We start from the raw sequence: 25,340 nt of genomic DNA, 5'->3' as shown, positions 1-25,340 counted from the left end.
TTCTGCGACCTGCACGTCTCTTCCAAGGGGCATGTAAACCGTGTTGTTAAGCTACTGCGACCTGCACGTCTCTACCAAGGGGCATTTAAACTGTCTTGTTAAACTACTGCGACCTCCACCGCTCTTCCAAGGAGCGTTTAAACCATCTTGTTAAGCTACTGCGACCTCCTCCGCTCTTCCAAGGGGCATGTAAACCGTGTAGTTAAGCTACTGCGACCTGCACGTCTCTTCCAAGGGGCATTTAAACTGTCTTGTTAAACTACTGCGACCTCCAGCGCTCTTCCAAGGGGCATTTAAACCATCTTGTTAAGCTACTGCGACCTCCACCGCTCTTCCAAGGGGCATGTAAACCGTGTTGTTAAGCTACTGTGACTTGCACGTCTATTCCAAGGGGCATTTAATCCATCTTGTTAATCTACTGCGACCTCCACCGATTTTCCAAGGGGTATTTAAACAGTCTTGTTAAGCTACTGCGACTTGCACGTCTCTTCCAAGGGACATTTAAACCGTCTTGTTAAGCTGATGCGACCTGCACGTCTCTACCAAGGGGCATTTAATCAGTCTTGATAAACTACTACGACCTCCACCGCTCTTCCAAGGGGCATTTAGACCTTCTTGTTAAGCTACTGCGACCTGCACGTCTCTTCCAAGGGGCATGTAAACCATCTTGTTAAGCTTCTGCGACCTGCACGTTTCTCTCAAGGGGCATTTAAATCGTCTTGTTAAGCTACTGCGACCTGCACCTCTCTTCCAAGGCTCATTTAAACCGTCTTTTTAAGCTACTGCGACTTGCACGTCTCTTCCAAGGGGCATTTAAACCATCTTGTTAAGCTACTGCGACCTGCACGTCTCTTCCAAGGGGCATTTAAACCTTCTTTTTAAGCCACTGCGACTTGCACATCTCTTCAAAGGGGCATTTAAGCTGTCCTGTTAAGCCACTGCGACCTGCACGTCTTTTCCAAGGGGCATTTCAACAGTCTTTTTAAGCTGCTGCGACCTGCATTTCTCTTCCAAGGGGCATTTAAACCGTCTTTTTAAGCTTCTGCGACATGCACGTCTCTTCCAAGGGGCATTTAAACCGTCTTCTTAAGCTACTGCGACTTGCACGTCTCTTCCAAGGGGCATTTAAACTGTCTTGTTAAGCTACTGTAACCTCCACCACTTTTCCAAGGGGCATTTAAACCATCTTGTTAAGCTACTGCGACCTGCACTTCTCTTCCATGGGGCATTTAAACCATGTTGTTAAGCTACTGCGACCTGCATGTCTCTACCAAGGGGCATTTAATCCATCTTGTTAAGCTACTGCGACCTGCACGTCTCTACCAAGGGGCATTTAATCAGTCTTGATAAACTACTACGACCTCCACCGCTCTTCCAAGGGGTATTTAGACCATCTTGTTAAGCTACTGCGACCTGCACGTCTCTTCCAAGGGGCATTTAAACCGTCTTGTTAAGCTACTGCGACCTGCACGTTTCTTCCAAGGGGCATTTAAATCGTCTTGTTAAGCTACTGCGACCTGCACCTCTCCTCCAAGGCTCATTTAAACCGTCTTTTTAAGCTACTGCGACTTGCACGTCTCTTCCAAGTGGCATTTAAACCGTCTTGTTAAGCTACTGCGACCTGCACGTCTCTTCCAAGGGGCATTTAAACCGTCTTTCTAAGCTACTGCGACTTGCACATCTCTTCCAAGGGGCATTTAAGCTGTCTTGTTAAGCCACTGCGACCTGCACGTCTTTTCCAAGGGGCATTTAAACAGTCATTTTAAGCTGCTGCGACCTGCATGTCTCTTCCAAGGTTCATTTAAACCGTCTTTTTAAGCTTCTGCGACCTGCACGTCTCTTCCAAGGGGCATTTAAACCGTCTTCTTAAGCTACTGAGACTTGCACGTCTCTTCCAAGGAGCATTTAAACCGTCTTGTTAAGCTACTGTAACCTCCACCACTTTTCCAAGGGGCATTTAAACCATCTTGTTAAGCTACTGCGACCTCCACCGCTCTTCCAAGGGGCATGTTAACCATGTTGTTAAGCTACTGCGATTTGCACGTCTCTTACAAGGGGCATTTAATCCATCTTGTTAAGCTACTGCGACCTGCACATCTCTTCCAAGGGGCATTTAAACTGTCTTGTTAAGCTGCTGCGACCTCCACCGCTCTTCTAAGGGGCATTTAAACCGTCTTGTTAAGCTACTGCGACCTGCACGTCTCTACAAATGGGCATTTAATCAGTCTTGAAAAGCTACTACGACCTCCACCGCTCTTCCAAGGGGCATTTAAACTGTCTTGTTAAGCTACTGTAACCTCCACCACTTTTCCAAGGGGCATTTAAACCATCTTGTTAAGCTACTGCGACCTGCACTTCTCTTCCATGGGGGCATGTAAACCATGTTGTTAAGCTACTGCGACCTGCATGTCTCTACCAAGGGGCATTTAATCCGTCTTGTTAAGCTACTGCGACCTGCACGTCTCTTCAAGGGGCATTTAAACAGTCTTGCTAAGCTAGTGCGACCTGCATGTCTCTTCCAAGGGGCAATTAAAGTGTCTTGTTAAGCTACTACGACCTCCACCGCTCTTCCAAGGGGTATTTAGACCATCTTGTTAAGCTACTGCGACCTGCACGTCTCTTCCAAGGTGCATTTAAACCTTCTTGTTAAGCTACTGCGACCTGCACGTTTCTTCCAAGGGGCATTTAAATCGTCTTGTTAAGCTGCTGCAACCTGCACCTCTCCTCCAAGGCTCATTTAAACCGTCTTTTTAAGCTACTGCGACTTGCACGTCTCTTCCAAGTGGCATTTAAACCGTCTTGTTAAGCTACTGCGACCTGCACGTCTCTTGCAAGGGGCATTTAAACCGTCTTTCTAAGCTACTGCGACTTGCACATCTCTTCCAAGGGGCATTTAAGCTGTCTTGTTAAGCCACTGCGACCTGCACGTCTTTTCCAAGGGGCATTTAAACAGTCTTTTTAAGCTGCTGCGACCTGCATGTCTCTTCCAAGGGGCATTTAAACCGTCTTTTTAAGCTTCTGCGACCTGCACGTCTCTTCCAAGGGGCATTTAAACCGTCTTCTTAAGCTACTGCGACTTGCACGTCTCTTCCAAGGAGCATTTAAACTGTCTTGTTAAGCTACTGTAACCTCCACCACTTTTCCAAGGGGCATTTAAACCATCTTGTTAAGCTACTGCGACCTCCACCGCTCTTCCAAGGGGCATGTAAACCGTGTTGTTAAGCTACTGCGATTTGCACGTCTCTTACAAGGGGCATTTAATCCATCTTGTTAAGCTACTGCGACCTGCACATCTATTCCAAGAGGCATTTAAACTGTCTTGTTAAGCTGCTGCGACCTCTACCGCTCTTCTAAGGGGCATTTAAACCATCTTGTTAAGCTACTGCGACCTGCACGTCTCTACCAAGGGGCATTTAATCAGTCTTGAAAAGCTACTACGACCTCCACCGCTCGTTCAAGGGGCATTTAAACAGTCTTGTTAAGCTACTGCGATTTGCACGTCTCTTCCAAGGGGCATTTAAACTGTCTTGTTAAGCTACTGTAACCTCCACCACTTTTCCAAGGGGCATTTAAACCATCTTGTTAAGCTACTGCGACCTGCACTTCTCTTCCATGGGGGCATGTAAACCATGTTGTTAAGCTACTGCGACCTGCATGTCTCTACCAAGGGGCATTTAATCCGTCTTGTTAAGCTACTGCGACCTGCACGTCTCTTCAAGGGGCATTTAAACAGTCTTGCTAAGCTAGTGCGACCTGCATGTCTCTTCCAAGGGGCAATTAAACTGTCTTGTTAAGCTACTGCGACCTCCACCGCTCTTCCAAGGGGCATTTAAACCATCTTGTTAAGCTTCTGCGACCTGCACGTCTCTTCCAAGGGGCATTTAAACCGTCTTGTTAAGCTACTGCGACCTGCACATCTCTTCCAAGGGGCATTTAAATTGTCTTGTTAAGCTACTGCGACCTCCACCGCTCTTCCAAGGGGCATTTAAACCATCTTGTTAAGCTACTGCGACCTCCACCGCTCATCCAAGGGGCATGTAAACCGTGTTGTTAAGCTACTGCGATTTGCACGTCTCTTCCAAGGGGTATTTAATCCATCTTGTTAAGCTACTGCGACCTGCACATCTCTTCCAAGGGGCAATTAAACTGTCTTGTTAAGCTACTGCCACCTCCACCGCTCCTCTATTGGGCATTTAAACAGTCTTGCTAAGCTACTGCGACCTGCATGTCTTTTCCAAGGGGCAATTAAACTGTCTTGTTAAGCTACTGCGACCTCCACCGCTCTTCCAAGGGGCATTTAAACCATCTTGTTAAGCTTCTGCGACCTGCACGTCTCTTCCAAGGGGCATTTAAACCGTCTTGTTAAGCTACTGCGACCTGCACATCTCTTCCAAGGGGCATTTAAACTGTCTTGTTAAGCTACTGCGACCTCCACAGCTCTTCCAAGGGGCATTTAAACCATCTTGTTAAGCTACTGCGACCTCCACCGCTCTTCCAAGGGGCATGTAAACCGTGCTGTTAAGCTACTGCGATTTGCACGTCTCTTCCAAGGGGCATTTAATCCATCTTGTTAAGCTACTGCGACCTGCACATCTCTTCCAAGGGGCATTTAAACTGTCTTGTTAAGCTACTGCGACCTCCACCGCTCTTCTATTGGGCATTTAAACCGTCTTGTTAAGCTACTGCGACTGGCACGTCTCTTCCAAGGGACATTTAAAGCGTCTTGTTAAGCTGATGCGACCTGCACGTCTCTACCAAGGGGCATTTAATCAGTCTTGATAAGCTACTACGACCTCCACCGCTCTTCCAAGGGGCATTTAAACCGTCTTGTTAAGCTACTGCAACTTGCACGTCTCTAACAAGGGGCATTTAAACCATCTTGTTAAGCTACTGCGACCTGCACGTTTCTTCCAAGGGGCATGTAAACCGTCTTGTTAAGCTACTGTGACCTGCACGTCTCTTGCAAGGGGTATTTAAACCATTTTGTTAAGCTACTGCGACCTGCACGTCTCTACCAAGGGGCATTTAAACCGTCTTGGTAAGCTACTGGGACCTGCAAGTCTCTTACAAGGGCATTTAAACCGTCTTTTTAAGCTACTGCGTCCTGCACGTCTCTTCCAAGGGGCATTTTAACCGTCTTGTTAAGCTACTGTGACCTGCATGTCTCTACCAAGGGACATTTAAACCGTCTTGGTAAGCTACTGCGACCTGCAAGCCTATTTCAAGGGGCATTTAAACTCTTTTGTTAAGCTACTGCGACCTGCACGTCTCTTCCAAGGGGTATTTAAACCGTCTTGTTAAGCTACTGCGACCTGCACGTCTCTTCCAAGGGGCATTTAAACTGTCTTGTTAAGCTACTGTGACTTACACGTCTCTTCCAAGGGGTATTTAAACCTTCTTGTTTAGCTACTGTAACCTCCACCACTTTTCCAAGGGGCATTTAAATTGTCTTTTTAAGCTACTGCGACCTGCACGTTTCTTCCAAGGGGCATTTAAACCGTCTTGTTAAGCTACTGCGATCTCCACCGCTTTTCATAGGGGCATTTAAACCATCTTGTTAAGCTACTGGGACCTGCATGTCTCTTCCAAGGCGCATTTAAACCATCTTGTTAAGCTACTGCGACCTCCACCGCTCTTCCAAAGGGCATTTTAACCATCTTGTTAAGCTACTGTGACCTGCACGTCTCTACCAAGGGGCATTTAAACCATCTTGTTAAGCTACTGCGACCTCCACCGCTCTTCCAAGGGGCATGTAAACCGTGTTGTTAAGCTACTGCGATTTGCACGTCTCTTACAAGGGGCATTTAATCCATCTTGTTAAGCTACTGCGACCTGCACATCTCTTCCAAGGGGCATTTAAACTGTCTTGTTAAGCTGCTGCGATCTCCACCGCTCTTCTAAGGGGCATTTAAACCGTCTTGTTAAGCTACTGCGACTAGCACGTCTCTTCCAAGGGACATTTAAACCGTCTTGTTAAGCTGATGCGACCTGCATGTCTCTACCAAGGGGCATTTAATCAGTCTTGAAAAGCTACTACGACCTCCACCGCTCTTCCAAGGGGCATTTAAACCGTCTTGTTAAGCTACTGCGACCTGCACGTCTATTCCAAGGGGCATTTAAAACGTTTTGTTAACCTACTGCGACCTCCACCGCTCTTCCAAGGGGCATTTAAACCGTCTTGTTAAGCTACTGCGACCTGCACGTCTCTTCCAACGGGCATTTAAACAGTCTTGGAAAGCTGCTGCGACCTGCACGTCTCTTCCAAGGGGCATTTAATCCGTTTTGTTAAGCTACTACGACCTCCACCGCTCTTCCAAGGAGCATTTAAACCATCTTGTTAAGCTACTGCGACCTGTACGTCTCTTCCAAGGGGCATTTAAACAGTCTTGTTAAGCTACTGCCACCTGGACGTTTCTTCCAAGGGGCATTTAAATCGTCTTGTTAAGCTACTGCGACCTGCACGTCTCTTCCAAGCTGCATTTAAACTGTCTTATTAAGCTACTGTGACCTGCATTTCTCTACCAAGGGGCAATTAAACCGTATTGTTAATCTACTGCGACATGCACGTCTCTTCCAAGGGGCCTTTAAACCGTATTGTTAAGCTACTGCGACCAGCACGTCTCTTCCAAGCGGCATTAAAACCGTCTTGTTAAGCTACTGCGACCTCCACCGCTCTTCCAAAGGGCATTTTAACCAACTTGTTAAGCTACTGTGACCTGCACGTCTCTACCAAGGGGCATTTAAACCGTCTTGTTAAGCTACTGCGACCTCCACTGCTCTTCCAAGGGACATTTAATCCGCCTTGTTAAGCTACTGCGACCTGCAGGTCTCTACCAAGGGGCATTTAAACCGTCTTGTTAAGCTACTGCGAACTGCACGTCTCTTCCAAGGGGCATTTAAACCATCTTGTTAAGCTTCTGCGACATGCACGTCTCTTCCAAGGGGCATTTAAACTGTCTTGTTAAGCTACTGCGACCTGCACGTCTCTTCCAAGGGGCATTTAAACTGACTTGTTAATCTACTGAGACCTCCACCGCTCTTCCAAGGGGCATTTAAACCGTATTTTTAAGCTACTGCGACCTGCATGTCTCTTCCAAGGGGCATTTAAACCGTCTTGTTAAGCTACTGCGACCTGCACGTCTCTTCCAAGGGGCATTTAAACCGTCTTTTTAAGCTATTTAGACCTCCACCACTTTTCCAAGGGGCATTTAAACCGTATTGTTAAGCTACTGCGACCTGCACGTCTCTTCAACGGGGCATTTAAACCGTCTTGTTAAGCTACTGCGACCTGCATGTCTCTACCAAGGTGCATTTAAACCGTCTTGTTAAGCTACTGCGACCTGCACGTCTCTTCCAAAGGGCATTTAAGCCGTCTTTTTAAGCTACTGCAACCTGCACGTCTCTTCTAAGGGGCATTTAAACCGTCTTGTTAAGCTACTGCGACCTGCATGTCTCTTCCAAGGGGCATTTAAACCATCTTATTACGCTACTGCGACCTGCACTTCTCTTCCAATGGGCATTTAAACCGTCTTGTTAAGCTAATGCGACCTCCACCGCTCTTGCAAGGGGCATTTAGACCATCTTGTTAAGATACTGCGACCTGCACGTCTTTTCCAAGGGGCATTTAAACCATCTTGGTAAGCTACTGCGACCTGCAAGCCTCTTCTAAGGGGCATTTAAACCGTCTTGTTAAGCTACTGCGGCCTGAACGTCTCTTCCAAGTGGCATTTAAACCGTCTTCTTGTGCTACTGCGACCTGCACGTCTCTTCCAAGGGGCATTTAAACCATCTTTTTAATCTACTGCGACCTGCACGTCTCTTCCAAGGGGCATTTAAACTGTCTTGTTAAGCTACTGCGACCTGCATGTCTCTTCCAAGGGGCATTTAAACTGTCTTGTTAAGCAACTGCGACCTGCACGTCTCTTCCAAGGGACATTTAAACCGTCTTATTAAGCTCCTGTGACCTGCACGTCTCTTCCAAGGGGCATTTAAACTGTCTTGTTAAGCTTCTGCGACCTCCACCGCTCTTCCAAGGGGCATTTAAACCATCTTTTTAAGCTACTGCGACCTGCACGTCTCTTCCAAGGGGCATTTAAACCGTCTTGTTAAGCTACTGCGACCTGCACGTCTCTTCCAAGGGGCATTTAAATTGTCCTGTTAAGCTACTGCGACTTGCACGTCTCTTCCAAGGGGCATTTAAACCGTCTTGTTTAGCTACTGTAACCTCCACCACTTTTCCAAGGGGCATTTAAACCATATTGTTAAGCTACTGCGACCTGCACGTCTCTTCAATGGGGCATTTAAACCGTCTTGTTAAACTACTGCGACCTGCATGTCTCTACCAAGGTGCATTTAAACCGTCTTGTTAAGCTACTGCGACCTTCATGTCTCTTCCAAGGGGCATTTAAACAGTCTTGTTAAGCTGCTGCGACCTGCATGTCTCTTCCAAAGGGCATTTAAACCGTCTTTTTAAGCTACTGCGACCTGCATGTCTCTTCCGAGGAGCATTTAAACCGTATTATTAATCTACTGCGAACTGCACCTCTCTTCCAATGGGCATTTAAACCGTCCTGTTAAGCTAATGCGACCTCCACCGCTCTTCCAAGGGGCATTTAAACCATCTTGTTAAGCTACTGCGACCTGCACGTCTCTTCCAAGTGGCATTTAAACCGTCTTGTTAAGCTACTGTGACCTGCACGTCTCTTCCAAGGGGCATTTAAACCGTCTTATTAACCTACTGCGACCTGCACCTCTCTTCCAATGGGCATTTAAACCATCCTCTTAAGCTAATGCGACCTCCACCGCTCTTCCAAGGGGCATTTAAACCATCTTGTTAAGCTACTGCGACCTGCACGTCTCTTCCAAGTGGCATTTAAACCGTCTTGTTAAGATACTGTGAACTGCACGTCTCTTGCAAGGGGCATTTAAACCGCCTTGTTAAGCTACTTTGACCTGCACGTCTCTTCCTAGGGGCATTTAAACTGTCTTGTTAAGCTACTGTGACCTGCACGTTTCTTCCAAGGGGCATTTAAACCGTCTTGTTAAGCTACTGTGAACTGCACGTCTCTTGCAAGGGGCATTTAAACCGTCTTATTAAGCTACTTTGACCTGCACGTCTCTTCCAAGGGGCATTTAAACTGTCTTGTTAAGCTACTGTGACCTGCATGTCTCTTCCAAGGGGCATTTAAACAGTCTTGTTAAGCTGCTGCGACCTGCATGTCTCTTCCAAAGGGCATTTAAACCGTCTTGTTAAGCTACTGTGACCTGCACGTCTCTTCCAAGTGGCATTTTAACCGTCTTGTTAAGCTACTGTGAACTGCTCGTCTCTTGCAAGGGGCATTTAAACCGTCTTGTTAAGCTACTTTGACCTGCACGTCTCTTCCAAGGGGCATTTAAACTGTCTTGTTAAGCTACTGTGACCTGCATGTCTCTTTCAAGGGGCATTTAAACAGTCTTGTTAAGCTGCTGCGACCTGCATGTCTCTTCCAAAGGGCATTTAAACCGTCTTTTTAAGCTACTGCTACCTGCATGTCTCTTCCAAGGGGCATTTAAACCGTCTTATTAAGCTACTGCGACCTCCACCGCTCTTCCAAAGGGCATTTTAACCGATTTGTTAAGCTACTGCGAACTGCACGTCTCTTCCCAGGGGCATTTAAACTGTCTTGTTAAGCTACTGTGACCTGCACGTCTCTTCCAAGGGGCATTTAAACTGACTTGCTAATCTACTGAGACCTCCACCGCTCTTCCAAGGGGCATTTAAACCGTATTTTTAAGCTACTGCGACCTGCATGTCTCTTCCAAGGGGCATTTAAACCGTCTTGTTAAGCTACTGCGACCTGCACGTCTCTTCCAAGGGGCATTTAAACCATCTTGTTAAGCTATTTAGACCTCCACCACTTTTCCAAGGGGCATTTAAACCGTATTGTTAAGCTACTGCGACCTGCACGTCTCTTCAACGGGACATTTAAACCGTCTTGTTAAGCTACTGCGACCTGCATGTCTCTACCAAGGTGCATTTAAACCGTCTTGTTAAGCTACTGCGACCTGCACGTCTCTTCCAAAGGGCATTTAAACTGTCTTTTTAAGCTAATGCGACCTCCACCGCTCTTGCAAGGGGCATTTAAACCATCTTATTAAGCTACTGCGACCTGCACGTCTCTTCCAAATGGCATTTAAACCGTCTTGTTAAGCTAATGTGACTTCCACCGCTCTTGCAAGGGGCATTTAGACCATCTTGTTAAGATACTGCGACCTGCACGTCTTTTCCAAGGGGCATTTAAACCATCTTGGTAAGCTACTGCGACCTGCAAGCCTCTTCTAAGGGGCATTTAAACCGTCTTGTTAAGCTACTGCGGCCTGAACGTCTCTTCCAAGTGGCATTTAAACCGTCTTGTTGTGCTACTGCGACCTGCACGTCTCTTCCAAGGGGCATTTAAACCATCTTTTTAATCTACTGCGACCTCCACCGCTCTTCCAATGGGCATTTAAACCATCTTGTTAAGCTACTGCGACCTGCACGTCTCTTCCAAGTGGCATTTAAACCGTCTTGTTAAGCTACTGTGAACTGCACGTCTCTTGCAAGGGGCATTTAAACCGCCTTGTTAAGCTACTTTGACCTCCACGTCTCTTCCAAGGGGCATTTAAACTGTCTTGTTAAGCTACTGTGACCTGCACGTCTCTTCCAAGGGGCATTTAAACCGTCTTGTTAAGCTACTGTGAACTGCACGTCTCTTGCAAGGGGCATTTAAACCGTCTTATTAAGCTACTTTGACCTGCACGTCTCTTCCAAGGGGCATTTAAACTGTCTTGTTAAGCTACTGTGACCTGCATGTCTCTTCCAAGGGGCATTTAAACAGTCTTGTTAAGCTGCTGCGACCTGCATGTCTCTTCCAAAGGGCATTTAAACCGTCTTGTTAAGCTACTGTGACCTGCACGTCTCTTCCAAGTGGCATTTTAACCGTCTTGTTAAGCTACTGTGAACTGCTCGTCTCTTGCAAGGGGCATTTAAACCGTCTTGTTAAGCTACTTTGACCTGCACGTCTCTTCCAAGGGGCATTTAAACTGTCTTGTTAAGCTACTGTGACCTGCATGTCTCTTCCAAGGGGCATTTAAACAGTCTTGTTAAGCTGCTGCGACCTGCATGTCTCTTCCAAAGGGCATTTAAACCGTCTTTTTAAGCTACTGCTACCTGCATGTCTCTTAAAAGGGGCATTTAAACCGTCTTATTAAGCTACTGCGACCTGCACCTCTCTTCCAATGAGCAACTAAACCGTCCTGTTAAGCTAATGCGACCTCCACTGCTCTTCCAAGGGGCATTTAAACCATCTTGTTAAGCTACTGTGACCTGCACGTCTCTTGCAAGGGGCATTTAAACCATCTTATTAAGCTACTGCGACCTACACGTCTCTTCCAAGGGGCATTTAAACTGTCTTGTTGAGCTATTGTGACCTGCACGTCTCTTCCAAGGGGCATTTAAACCGTCTTGTTAAGCTACTGTAGCCTCCATCACATTTCCAAGGGGCATTTAAACCGTCTTGTCAAGGTACTGCGACCTGCACGTCTCTTCCAAGGGGCACTTAAACCTTCTTGTTAAGCTACTGCGACCTGCATGTCTCTTGCAAGGGGCATTTAAACCATCTTGTTAAGATACTGCGACCTGCACGTCTCTTCCAAGGGGCATTTAAACCGTCTTGTTAAGCTACTGTGACCTGCATGTCTATTCCAAGGGGCATTTAAACCGTCTTGTTAAGCTACTGCGACCTCCACCGCTCTTCCAAGGGGCATTTAAACCGTCTTATTAAGCTACTGCGACCTGCACGTCTCTTCCAAGGGCCATTTAAACCGTCTTGGTAAGCTACTGCGAACTGCACGTCTCTTCCAAGGGCCATTTAAATCGTCTTGTTAAGCTACTGCGACTTGCACGTCTCTTCCAAGGGGCATTTAAACCTTCTTGTTAAGCTACTGTAACCTCCACCACTTTTCCAAGGGGCATTTAAACCGTCTTGTTAAGCTACTGCGACCTGCACGTCTCTTCAATGGGGCATTTGAACCGTCTTGTTAAGCTACTGCGACCTGCATGTCTCTACCAAGGGGCATTTAAACCATCTTGTTAAGCTACTACGACCTGCACGTCTCTTCCAAGCGGCATTTAAACAGTCTTGTTTAGCTAATGCGAACTGCACGTCTCCTCCAAGGGGCATTTAAACTGTCTTGTTAAGCTACTGCGACCTACACCACTCTTCCAAGGGGCATTTAAACCGTCTTGTTAAGCTACTGCGACCTGCATGTCTCTACCAAGGGGCATTTAAACCAACTTGTTAAGCTACTGCGACCTGCATGTCTCTACCAAGGGGCATTTAAACCATCTTGTTAAGCTACTACGACCTACACCGCTCTTCCAAGGGGCATTTAAACCGTCTTGTTAAGCTACTGCGAACTGCACGTCTCTTCCAAGGGGCATTTAAACTGTCTTGTTAAGCTACTGCGACCTACACCGCTCTTCCAAGGGGCATTTAAACCGTCTTGTTAAGCTACTGCGACCTGCATGTCTCTTCCAAAGGGCATTTAAATTGTCTTGTTAAGCTACGGCGACCTGCACTTCTCTTCCAAGGGGCATTTAAACCGTCTTTTTAAGCTGCTGCAACCCGCACGTCTCTTCCAAGGGGCATTTAAACTGTATTGTTAAGCTACTGCGACCTGCACGTCTCTTCCAAGGGACATTTAAACCGTCTTATTAAGCTCCTGTGACCTGCACGTCTCTTCCAAGGGGCATTTAAACTGTCTTGTTAAGCTTTTGCGACCTCCAACGCTCTTCCAAGGGACATTTAAACCATCTTGTTAAGCTACTGCGACCTGCATGTCTCTTCCAAGGGGCATTTAAACCGTCTTGTTAAGCTACTGCGACCTGCACGTCTATTCCAAGGGGCATTTAAAACGTTTTGTTAACCTACTGCGACCTCCACCGCTCTTCCAAGGGGCATTTAAACCGTCTTGTTAAGCTACTGCGACCTGAACGTCTCTTCCAACGGGCATTTAAACAGTCTTGGTAAGCTGCTGCGACCTGCACGTCTCTTCCAAGGGGCATTTAATCCGTTTTGTTAAGCTACTACGACCTCCACCGCTCTTCCAAGGAGCATTTAAACCATCTTGTTAAGCTACTGCGACCTGTACGTCTCTTCCAAGGGGCATTTAAACAGTCTTGTTAAGCTACTGCCACCTGGATGTTTCTTCCAAGGGGCATTTAAATTGTCTTGTTAAGCTACTGCGACCTGCACGTCTCTTCCAAGCTGCATTTAAACTGTCTTATTAAGCTACTGTGACCTGCATTTCTCTACCAAGGGGCAATTAAACCGTCTTGTTAATCTACTGCGACATGCACGTCTCTTCCAAGGGGCATTTAAACCGTATTGTTAAGCTACTGCGACCAGCACGTCTCTTCCAAGCGGCATTAAAACCGTCTTGTTAAGCTACTGCGACCTCCACCGCTCTTCCAAAGGGCATTTTAACCGACTTGTTAAGCTACTGTGACCTGCACTTCTCTACCAAGGGGCATTTAAACCGTCTTGTTAAGCTAATGCGACCTCCACTGCTCTTCCAAGGGACATTTAATCCGTATTGTTAAGCTACTGCGAACTGCACGTCTCTTCCAAGGGGCATTAAAACCACCTTGTTAAGCTTCTGCGACATGCACGTCTCTTCCAAGGGGCATTTAAACTGTCTTGTTAAGCTACTGGGACCTGCACGTCTCTTCCAAGGGGCATTTAAACTGACTTGCTAATCTACTGAGACCTCCACCGCTCTTCCAAGGGGCATTTAAACCGTATTTTTAAGCTACTGCGACCTGCATGTCTCTTCCAAGGGGCATTTAAACCGTCTTGTTAAGCTACTGCAACCTGCATGTCTCTTCCAAGGGGCATTTAAACCGTCTTGTTAAGCTATTTAGACCTCCACCACTTTTCCAAGGGGCATTTAAAACGTATTGTTAAGCTACTGCGACCTGCACGTCTCTTCAACGGGACATTTAAACCGTCTTGTTAAGCTACTGCGACCTGCATGTCTCTACCAAGGTGCATTTAAACCGTCTTGTTAAGCTACTGCGACCTGCACGTCTCTTCCAAAGGGCATTTAAACAGTCTTTTTAAGCTAATGCGACCTCCACCGCTCTTGCAAGGGGCATTTAAACCATCTTGTTAAGCTACTGCGACCTGCACGTCTCTTCCAAATGGCATTTAAACCGTCTTGTTAAGCTAATGCGACTTCCACCGCTCTTGCAAGGGGCATTTAGACCATCTTGTTAAGATACTGCGACCTGCACGTCTTTTCCAAGGGGCATTTAAACCATCTTGGTAAGCTACTGCGACCTGCAAGCCTCTTCTAAGGGGCATTTAAACCATCTTGTTAAGCTACTGCGGCCTGAACGTCTCTTCCAAGTGGCATTTAAACCGTCTTGTTGTGCTACTGCGACCTGCACTTCTCTTCCAAGGGGCATTTAAACCATCTTTTTAATCTACTGCGACCTGCACGTCTCTTACAAGGGGCATTTAAACTGTCTTGTTAAGCTACTGCGACCTGCACGTCTCTTCCAAGGGGCATTTAAACTGTCTTGTTAAGCAACTGCGACCTGCACGTCTCTTCCAAGGGACATTTAAACCGTCTTATTAAGCTCCTGTGACCTGCACGTCTCTTCCAAGGGGCATTTACACTGTCTTGTTAAGCCTCTGCGACCTCCACCGCTCTTCCAAGGGGCATTTAAACCATCCTTTTAAGCTACTGCGACCTGCACGTCTCTTCCAAGGGGCATTTAAACCGTCTTGTTAAGCTACTGCGACCTGCACGTCTCTTCCAAGGGGCATTTAAATTGTCCTGTTAAGCTACTGCGACTTGCACGTCTCTTCCAAGGGGCATTTAAACCGTCTTGTTTAGCTACTGTAACCTCCACCACTTTTCCAAGGGGCATTTAAACCATATTGTTAAGCTACTGCGACCTGCACGTCTCTTCAATGGGGCATTTAAACCGTCTTGTTAAACTACTGCGACCTGCATGTCTCTACCAAGGTGCATTTAAACCGTCTTGTTAAGCTACTGCGACCTGCATGTCTCTTCCAAGGGGCATTTAAACAGTCTTGTTAAGCTGCTGCGACCTGCATGTCTCTTCCAAAGGGCATTTAAACCGTCTTTTTAAGCTACTGCGACCTGCATGTCTCTTCCAAGGGGCATTTAAACCGTCTTATTAAGCTACTGCGACCTGCACCTCTCTTCCAATGGGCATTTAAACCGTCCTGTTAAGCTAATGCGACCTCCACCGCTCTTCCAAGGGGCATTTAAACCATCTTGTTAAGCTACTGCGACCTGCACGTCTCCTCCAAGTGGCATTTAAACCGTCTTGTTAAGCTACTGTGACCTGCACGTCTCTTCCAAGGGGCATTTAAACCGTCTTATTAAGCTACTGCGACCTGCACCTCTCTTCCAATGGGCATTTAAACCATCCTGTTAAGCTAATGCGACCTCCACCGCTCTTCCAAGGGGCATTTAAACCATCTTGTTAAGCTACTTTGACCTGCACGTCTCTTCCAAGTTGCATTTAAACCGTCTTGTTAAGCTACTGTAGCCTCCACCACATTTCCAAGGGGCATTTAAACCATCTTGTCAAGCTACTGCGACCTGCACGTCTCTTCCAAGGGGCATTTAAACTGTCTTGTTAAGCTACTGTGACCTGCACGTCTCTTCCAAGGGGCATTTAAACCGTCTTGTCAAGCTACTGCGACCTGCACGTCTCTTCCAAGGGGCATTTAAACCTTCTTGTTAAGCTACTGCGACCTGCATGTCTCTTCCAAGGGGCATTTAAACCGTCTTGTTAAGCTACTGTAGCCTCCACCACATTTCCAAGGGGCATTTAAACCGTCTTGTCAAGCTACTGCGACCTGCACGTCTCTTCCAAGGGGCATTTAAACCGTCTTGTTAAGCTACTGGGACATGCACGTCTCTTCCAAGGGGCATTTAAACAGTCTTGTTAAGCTGCTGCTACCTGAATGTGTCTTCCAAGGGGCATGTAAACTGTCTTGTTAAGCTACTGAGACCTTCACCGCTCTTCCAAGGGGCATTTAAACTGTCTTGTTAAGCTACTGTGACCTGCATGTCTCTTCCAAGGGGCATTTAAACCATCTTGTTAAGCTACTGAGACCTGCTCGTCTCTTCCAAGGGGCATTTAAACCGTCTTGTTAAGCTACTGCGACCTGCACGTCTCTTACAAGGCGCATTTAAACCGACTTTTTAAGCTACTGCGACTTGCACGTCTCTTCCAAGGGACATTTAAACCGTCTTGTTAAGCTACTGCGACCTGCACGTCTCCTCCTTGGGGCATTTAAACCGTCTTGTTAAGCTACTGCGACCTGCATGTCTCTACCAAGGGACATTTAAACCGTCTTGTTAAGCTACTGCGACCTGCACGTCTCTTCCAAGGGGCATTTAAACTGTCTTGTTAAGCTACTGCGACATCCACCGCTCTTTCAAGGGGCATTTAAACTATCTTGATAAGCTACTGTGACCTGCACGTCTCTTCCAAGGGGCATTTAAACCGTCTTGTTAAGCTACTGTGACCTGCATGTCTATTCCAAGGGGCATTTAAACCGTCTTGTTAAGCTACTGCGACCTCCACTGCTCTTCCAAGGGGCATTTAAACCGTCTTGTTAAGCTACTGCGACCTGCACGTCTCTTCCAAGGGCCATTTAAACCGTCTTGGTAAGCTACTGCGAACTGCACGTCTCTTCCAAGGGCCATTTAAATCGTCTTGTTAAGCTACTGCGACTTGCACGTCTCTTCCAAGGGGCATTTAAACCTTCTTGTTAAGCTACTGTAACCTCCAGCACTTTTCCAAGGGGCATTTAAACCGTCTTGTTAAGCTACTGCGACCTGCACGTCTCTTCAATGGGGCATTTGAACCGTCTTCTTAAGCTACTGCGACCTGCATGTCTCTACCAAGGGGCATTTAAACCGTCTTGTTAAGCTACTGCGACCTGCACGTCTCTTCCAAGGGCCATTTAAACCGTCTTGGTAAGCTACTGCGAACTGCACGTCTCTTCCAAGGGCCATTTAAATCGTCTTGTTAAGCTACTGCGACTTGCACGTCTCTTCCAAGGGGCATTTAAACCTTCTTGTTAAGCTACTGTAACCTCCAGCACTTTTCCAAGGGGCATTTAAACCGTCTTGTTAAGCTACTGTGACCTGCACGTCTCTTGCAAGGGGCATTTAAACCATCTTATTAAGCTACTGCGACCTACACGTCTCTTCCAAGGGGCATTTAAACTGTCTTGTTGAGCTATTGTGACCTGAACGTCTCTTCCAAGGGGCATTTAAACCGTCTTGTTAAGCTACTGTAGCCTCCATCACATTTCCAAGGGGCATTTAAACCGTCTTGTCAAGGTACTGCGACCTGCACGTCTCTTCCAAGGGGCACTTAAACCTTCTTGTTAAGCTACTGCGACCTGCATGTCTCTTGCAAGGGGCATTTAAACCATCTTGTTAAGATACTGCGACCTGCACGTCTCTTCCAAGGGGCATTTAAACCGTCTTGTTAAGCTACTGTGACCTGCATGTCTATTCCAAGGGGCATTTAAACCGTCTTGTTAAGCTACTGCGACCTCCACCGCTCTTCCAAGGGGCATTTAAACCGTCTTATTAAGCTACTGCGACCTGCACGTCTCTTCCAAGGGCCATTTAAACCGTCTTGGTAAGCTACTGCGAACTGCACGTCTCTTCCAAGGGCCATTTAAATCGTCTTGTTAAGCTACTGCGACTTGCACGTCTCTTCCAAGGGGCATTTAAACCTTCTTGTTAAGCTACTGTAACCTCCACCACTTTTCCAAGGGGCATTTAAACCGTCTTGTTAAGCTACTGCGACCTGCACGTCTCTTCAATGGGGCATTTGAACCGTCTTGTTAAGCTACTGCGACCTGCATGTCTCTACCAAGGGGCATTTAAACCATCTTGTTAAGCTACTACGACCTGCACGTCTCTTCCAAGCGGCATTTAAACAGTCTTGTTTAGCTAATGCGAACTGCACGTCTCCTCCAAGGGGCATTTAAACTGTCTTGTTAAGCTACTGCGACCTACACCACTCTTCCAAGGGGCATTTAAACCGTCTTGTTAAGCTACTGCGACCTGCATGTCTCTACCAAGGGGCATTTAAACCAACTTGTTAAGCTACTGCGACCTGCATGTCTCTACCAAGGGGCATTTAAACCATCTTGTTAAGCTACTACGACCTACACCGCTCTTCCAAGGGGCATTTAAACCGTCTTGTTAAGCTACTGCGAACTGCACGTCTCTTCCAAGGGGCATTTAAACTGTCTTGTTAAGCTACTGCGACCTACACCGCTCTTCCAAGGGGCATTTAAACCGTCTTGTTAAGCTACTGCGACCTGCATGTCTCTTCCAAAGGGCATTTAAATTGTCTTGTTAAGCTACGGCGACCTGCACTTCTCTTCCAAGGGGCATTTAAACCGTCTTTTTAAGCTGCTGCAACCCGCACGTCTCTTCCAAGGGGCATTTAAACTGTATTGTTAAGCTACTGCGACCTGCACGTCTCTTCCAAGGGACATTTAAACCGTCTTATTAAGCTCCTGTGACCTGCACGTCTCTTCCAAGGGGCATTTAAACTGTCTTGTTAAGCTTTTGCGACCTCCAACGCTCTTCCAAGGGACATTTAAACCATCTTGTTAAGCTACTGCGACCTGCATGTCTCTTCCAAGGGGCATTTAAACCGTCTTGTTAAGCTACTGCGACCTGCACGTCTATTCCAAGGGGCATTTAAAACGTTTTGTTAACCTACTGCGACCTCCACCGCTCTTCCAAGGGGCATTTAAACCGTCTTGTTAAGCTACTGCGACCTGAACGTCTCTTCCAACGGGCATTTAAACAGTCTTGGTAAGCTGCTGCGACCTGCACGTCTCTTCCAAGGGGCATTTAATCCGTTTTGTTAAGCTACTACGACCTCCACCGCTCTTCCAAGGAGCATTTAAACCATCTTGTTAAGCTACTGCGACCTGTACGTCTCTTCCAAGGGGCATTTAAACAGTCTTGTTAAGCTACTGCCACCTGGATGTTTCTTCCAAGGGGCATTTAAATTGTCTTGTTAAGCTACTGCGACCTGCACGTCTCTTCCAAGCTGCATTTAAACTGTCTTATTAAGCTACTGTGACCTGCATTTCTCTACCAAGGGGCAATTAAACCGTCTTGTTAATCTACTGCGACATGCACGTCTCTTCCAAGGGGCATTTAAACCGTATTGTTAAGCTACTGCGACCAGCACGTCTCTTCCAAGCGGCATTAAAACCGTCTTGTTAAGCTACTGCGACCTCCACCGCTCTTCCAAAGGGCATTTTAACCGACTTGTTAAGCTACTGTGACCTGCACTTCTCTACCAAGGGGCATTTAAACCGTCTTGTTAAGCTAATGCGACCTCCACTGCTCTTCCAAGGGACATTTAATCCGTATTGTTAAGCTACTGCGAACTGCACGTCTCTTCCAAGGGGCATTAAAACCATCTTGTTAAGCTTCTGCGACATGCACGTCTCTTCCAAGGGGCATTTAAACTGTCTTGTTAAGCTACTGGGACCTGCACGTCTCTTCCAAGGGGCATTTAAACTGACTTGCTAATCTACTGAGACCTCCACCGCTCTTCCAAGGGGCATTTAAACCGTATTTTTAAGCTACTGCGACCTGCATGTCTCTTCCAAGGGGCATTTAAACCGTCTTGTTAAGCTACTGTAACCTGCATGTCTCTTCCAAGGGGCATTTAAACCGTCTTGTTAAGCTATTTAGACCTCCACCACTTTTCCAAGGGGCATTTAAAACGTATTGTTAAGCTACTGCGACCTGCACGTCTCTTCAACGGGACATTTAAACCGTCTTGTTAAGCTACTGCGACCTGCATGTCTCTACCAAGGTGCATTTAAACCGTCTTGTTAAGCTACTGCGACCTGCACGTCTCTTCCAAAGGGCATTTAAACAGTCTTTTTAAGCTAATGCGACCTCCACCGCTCTTGCAAGGGGCATTTAAACCATCTTGTTAAGCTACTGCGACCTGCACGTCTCTTCCAAATGGCATTTAAACCGTCTTGTTAAGCTAATGCGACTTCCACCGCTCTTGCAAGGGGCATTTAGACCATCTTGTTAAGATACTGCGACCTGCACGTCTTTTCCAAGGGGCATTTAAACCATCTTGGTAAGCTACTGCGACCTGCAAGCCTCTTCTAAGGGGCATTTAAACCATCTTGTTAAGCTACTGCGGCCTGAACGTCTCTTCCAAGTGGCATTTAAACCGTCTTGTTGTGCTACTGCGACCTGCACTTCTCTTCCAAGGGGCATTTAAACCATCTTTTTAATCTACTGCGACCTGCACGTCTCTTACAAGGGGCATTTAAACTGTCTTGTTAAGCTACTGCGACCTGCACGTCTCTTCCAAGGGGCATTTAAACTGTCTTGTTAAGCAACTGCGACCTGCACGTCTCTTCCAAGGGACATTTAAACCGTCTTATTAAGCTCCTGTGACCTGCACGTCTCTTCCAAGGGGCATTTACACTGTCTTGTTAAGCCTCTGCGACCTCCACCGCTCTTCCAAGGGGCATTTAAACCATCCTTTTAAGCTACTGCGACCTGCACGTCTCTTCCAAGGGGCATTTAAACCGTCTTGTTAAGCTACTGCGACTTGCACGTCTCTTCCAAGGGGCATTTAAACCGTCTTGTTTAGCTACTGTAACCTCCACCACTTTTCCAAGGGGCATTTAAACCATATTGTTAAGCTACTGCGACCTGCACGTCTCTTCAATGGGGCATTTAAACCGTCTTGTTAAACTACTGCGACCTGCATGTCTCTACCAAGGTGCATTTAAACCGTCTTGTTAAGCTACTGCGACCTGCATGTCTCTTCCAAGGGGCATTTAAACAGTCTTGTTAAGCTGCTGCGACCTGCATGTCTCTTCCAAAGGGCATTTAAACCGTCTTTTTAAGCTACTGCGACCTGCATGTCTCTTCCAAGGGGCATTTAAACCGTCTTATTAAGCTACTGCGACCTGCACCTCTCTTCCAATGGGCATTTAAACCGTCCTGTTAAGCTAATGCGACCTCCACCGCTCTTCCAAGGGGCATTTAAACCATCTTGTTAAGCTACTGCGACCTGCACGTCTCCTCCAAGTGGCATTTAAACCGTCTTGTTAAGCTACTGTGACCTGCACGTCTCTTCCAAGGGGCATTTAAACCGTCTTATTAAGCTACTGCGACCTGCACCTCTCTTCCAATGGGCATTTAAACCATCCTGTTAAGCTAATGCGACCTCCACCGCTCTTCCAAGGGGCATTTAAACCATCTTGTTAAGCTACTTTGACCTGCACGTCTCTTCCAAGTTGCATTTAAACCGTCTTGTTAAGCTACTGTAGCCTCCACCACATTTCCAAGGGGCATTTAAACCATCTTGTCAAGCTACTGCGACCTGCACGTCTCTTCCAAGGGGCATTTAAACTGTCTTGTTAAGCTACTGTGACCTGCACGTCTCTTCCAAGGGGCATTTAAACCGTCTTGTCAAGCTACTGCGACCTGCACGTCTCTTCCAAGGGGCATTTAAACCTTCTTGTTAAGCTACTGCGACCTGCATGTCTCTTCCAAGGGGCATTTAAACCGTCTTGTTAAGCTACTGTAGCCTCCACCACATTTCCAAGGGGCATTTAAACCGTCTTGTCAAGCTACTGCGACCTGCACGTCTCTTCCAAGGGGCATTTAAACCGTCTTGTTAAGCTACTGGGACATGCACGTCTCTTCCAAGGGGCATTTAAACAGTCTTGTTAAGCTGCTGCTACCTGAATGTGTCTTCCAAGGGGCATGTAAACTGTCTTGTTAAGCTACTGAGACCTTCACCGCTCTTCCAAGGGGCATTTAAACTGTCTTGTTAAGCTACTGTGACCTGCATGTCTCTTCCAAGGGGCATTTAAACCATCTTGTTAAGCTACTGAGACCTGCTCGTCTCTTCCAAGGGGCATTTAAACCGTCTTGTTAAGCTACTGCGACCTGCACGTCTCTTACAAGGCGCATTTAAACCGACTTTTTAAGCTACTGCGACTTGCACGTCTCTTCCAAGGGACATTTAAACCGTCTTGTTAAGCTACTGCGACCTGCACGTCTCCTCCTTGGGGCATTTAAACCGTCTTGTTAAGCTACTGCGACCTGCATGTCTCTACCAAGGGACATTTAAACCGTCTTGTTAAGCTACTGCGACCTGCACGTCTCTTCCAAGGGGCATTTAAACTGTCTTGTTAAGCTACTGCGACATCCACCGCTCTTTCAAGGGGCATTTAAACTATCTTGATAAGCTACTGTGACCTGCACGTCTCTTCCAAGGGGCATTTAAACCGTCTTGTTAAGCTACTGTGACCTGCATGTCTATTCCAAGGGGCATTTAAACCGTCTTGTTAAGCTACTGCGACCTCCACTGCTCTTCCAAGGGGCATTTAAACCATCTTGTTAAGCTACTGCGACCTGCACGTCTCTTCCAAGGGCCATTTAAACCGTCTTGGTAAGCTACTGCGAACTGCACGTCTCTTCCAAGGGCCATTTAAATCGTCTTGTTAAGCTACTGCGACTTGCACGTCTCTTCCAAGGGGCATTTAAACCTTCTTGTTAAGCTACTGTAACCTCCAGCACTTTTCCAAGGGGCATTTAAACCGTCTTGTTAAGCTACTGCGACCTGCACGTCTCTTCAATGGGGCATTTGAACCGTCTTCTTAAGCTACTGCGACCTGCATGTCTCTACCAAGGGGCATTTAAACCGTCTTGTTAAGCTACTGCGACCTGCACGTCTCTTCCAAGGGCCATTTAAACCGTCTTGGTAAGCTACTGCGAACTGCACGTCTCTTCCAAGGGCCATTTAAATCGTCTTGTTAAGCTACTGCGACTTGCACGTCTCTTCCAAGGGGCATTAAAACCTTCTTGTTAAGCTACTGTAACCTCCAGCACTTTTCCAAGGGGCATTTAAACCGTCTTGTTAAGCTACTGTGACCTGCACGTCTCTTGCAAGGGGCATTTAAACCATCTTATTAAGCTACTGCGACCTACACGTCTCTTCCAAGGGGCATTTAAACTGTCTTGTTGAGCTATTGTGACCTGAACGTCTCTTCCAAGGGGCATTTAAACCGTCTTGTTAAGCTACTGTAGCCTCCATCACATTTCCAAGGGGCATTTAAACCGTCTTGTCAAGGTACTGCGACCTGCACGTCTCTTCCAAGGGGCACTTAAACCTTCTTGTTAAGCTACTGCGACCTGCATGTCTCTTGCAAGGGGCATTTAAACCATCTTGTTAAGATACTGCGACCTGCACGTCTCTTCCAAGGGGCATTTAAACCGTCTTGTTAAGCTACTGTGACCTGCATGTCTATTCCAAGGGGCATTTAAACCGTCTTGTTAAGCTACTGCGACCTCCACCGCTCTTCCAAGGGGCATTTAAACCGTCTTATTAAGCTACTGCGACCTGCACGTCTCTTCCAAGGGCCATTTAAACCGTCTTGGTAAGCTACTGCGAACTGCACGTCTCTTCCAAGGGCCATTTAAATCGTCTTGTTAAGCTACTGCGACTTGCACGTCTCTTCCAAGGGGCATTTAAACCTTCTTGTTAAGCTACTGTAACCTCCACCACTTTTCCAAGGGGCATTTAAACCGTCTTGTTAAGCTACTGCGACCTGCACGTCTCTTCAATGGGGCATTTGAACCGTCTTGTTAAGCTACTGCGACCTGCATGTCTCTACCAAGGGGCATTTAAACCATCTTGTTAAGCTACTACGACCTGCACGTCTCTTCCAAGCGGCATTTAAACAGTCTTGTTTAGCTAATGCGAACTGCACGTCTCCTCCAAGGGGCATTTAAACTGTCTTGTTAAGCTACTGCGACCTACACCACTCTTCCAAGGGGCATTTAAACCGTCTTGTTAAGCTACTGCGACCTGCATGTCTCTACCAAGGGGCATTTAAACCAACTTGTTAAGCTACTGCGACCTGCATGTCTCTACCAAGGGGCATTTAAACCATCTTGTTAAGCTACTACGACCTACACCGCTCTTCCAAGGGGCATTTAAACCGTCTTGTTAAGCTACTGCGAACTGCACGTCTCTTCCAAGGGGCATTTAAACTGTCTTGTTAAGCTACTGCGACCTACACCGCTCTTCCAAGGGGCATTTAAACCGTCTTGTTAAGCTACTGCGACCTGCATGTCTCTTCCAAAGGGCATTTAAATTGTCTTGTTAAGCTACGGCGACCTGCACTTCTCTTCCAAGGGGCATTTAAACCGTCTTTTTAAGCTGCTGCAACCCGCACGTCTCTTCCAAGGGGCATTTAAACTGTATTGTTAAGCTACTGCGACCTGCACGTCTCTTCCAAGGGACATTTAAACCGTCTTATTAAGCTCCTGTGACCTGCACGTCTCTTCCAAGGGGCATTTAAACTGTCTTGTTAAGCTTTTGCGACCTCCAACGCTCTTCCAAGGGACATTTAAACCATCTTGTTAAGCTACTGCGACCTGCATGTCTCTTCCAAGGGGCATTTAAACCGTCTTGTTAAGCTACTGCGACCTGCACGTCTATTCCAAGGGGCATTTAAAACGTTTTGTTAACCTACTGCGACCTCCACCGCTCTTCCAAGGGGCATTTAAACCGTCTTGTTAAGCTACTGCGACCTGAACGTCTCTTCCAACGGGCATTTAAACAGTCTTGGTAAGCTGCTGCGACCTGCACGTCTCTTCCAAGGGGCATTTAATCCGTTTTGTTAAGCTACTACGACCTCCACCGCTCTTCCAAGGAGCATTTAAACCATCTTGTTAAGCTACTGCGACCTGTACGTCTCTTCCAAGGGGCATTTAAACAGTCTTGTTAAGCTACTGCCACCTGGATGTTTCTTCCAAGGGGCATTTAAATTGTCTTGTTAAGCTACTGCGACCTGCACGTCTCTTCCAAGCTGCATTTAAACTGTCTTATTAAGCTACTGTGACCTGCATTTCTCTACCAAGGGGCAATTAAACCGTCTTGTTAATCTACTGCGACATGCACGTCTCTTCCAAGGGGCATTTAAACCGTATTGTTAAGCTACTGCGACCAGCACGTCTCTTCCAAGCGGCATTAAAACCGTCTTGTTAAGCTACTGCGACCTCCACCGCTCTTCCAAAGGGCATTTTAACCGACTTGTTAAGCTACTGTGACCTGCACTTCTCTACCAAGGGGCATTTAAACCGTCTTGTTAAGCTAATGCGACCTCCACTGCTCTTCCAAGGGACATTTAATCCGTATTGTTAAGCTACTGCGAACTGCACGT

The sequence above is a fragment of the Phyllobates terribilis genome, unplaced genomic scaffold (genome assembly GCF_046119375.1).
Source record: "Phyllobates terribilis strain yellow unplaced genomic scaffold, ASM4611937v1 Scaffold_147__1_contigs__length_4592116, whole genome shotgun sequence".
NCBI lineage: Eukaryota > Metazoa > Chordata > Amphibia > Anura > Dendrobatidae > Phyllobates > Phyllobates terribilis.
This window is presented reverse-complemented; position numbering follows the sequence as displayed.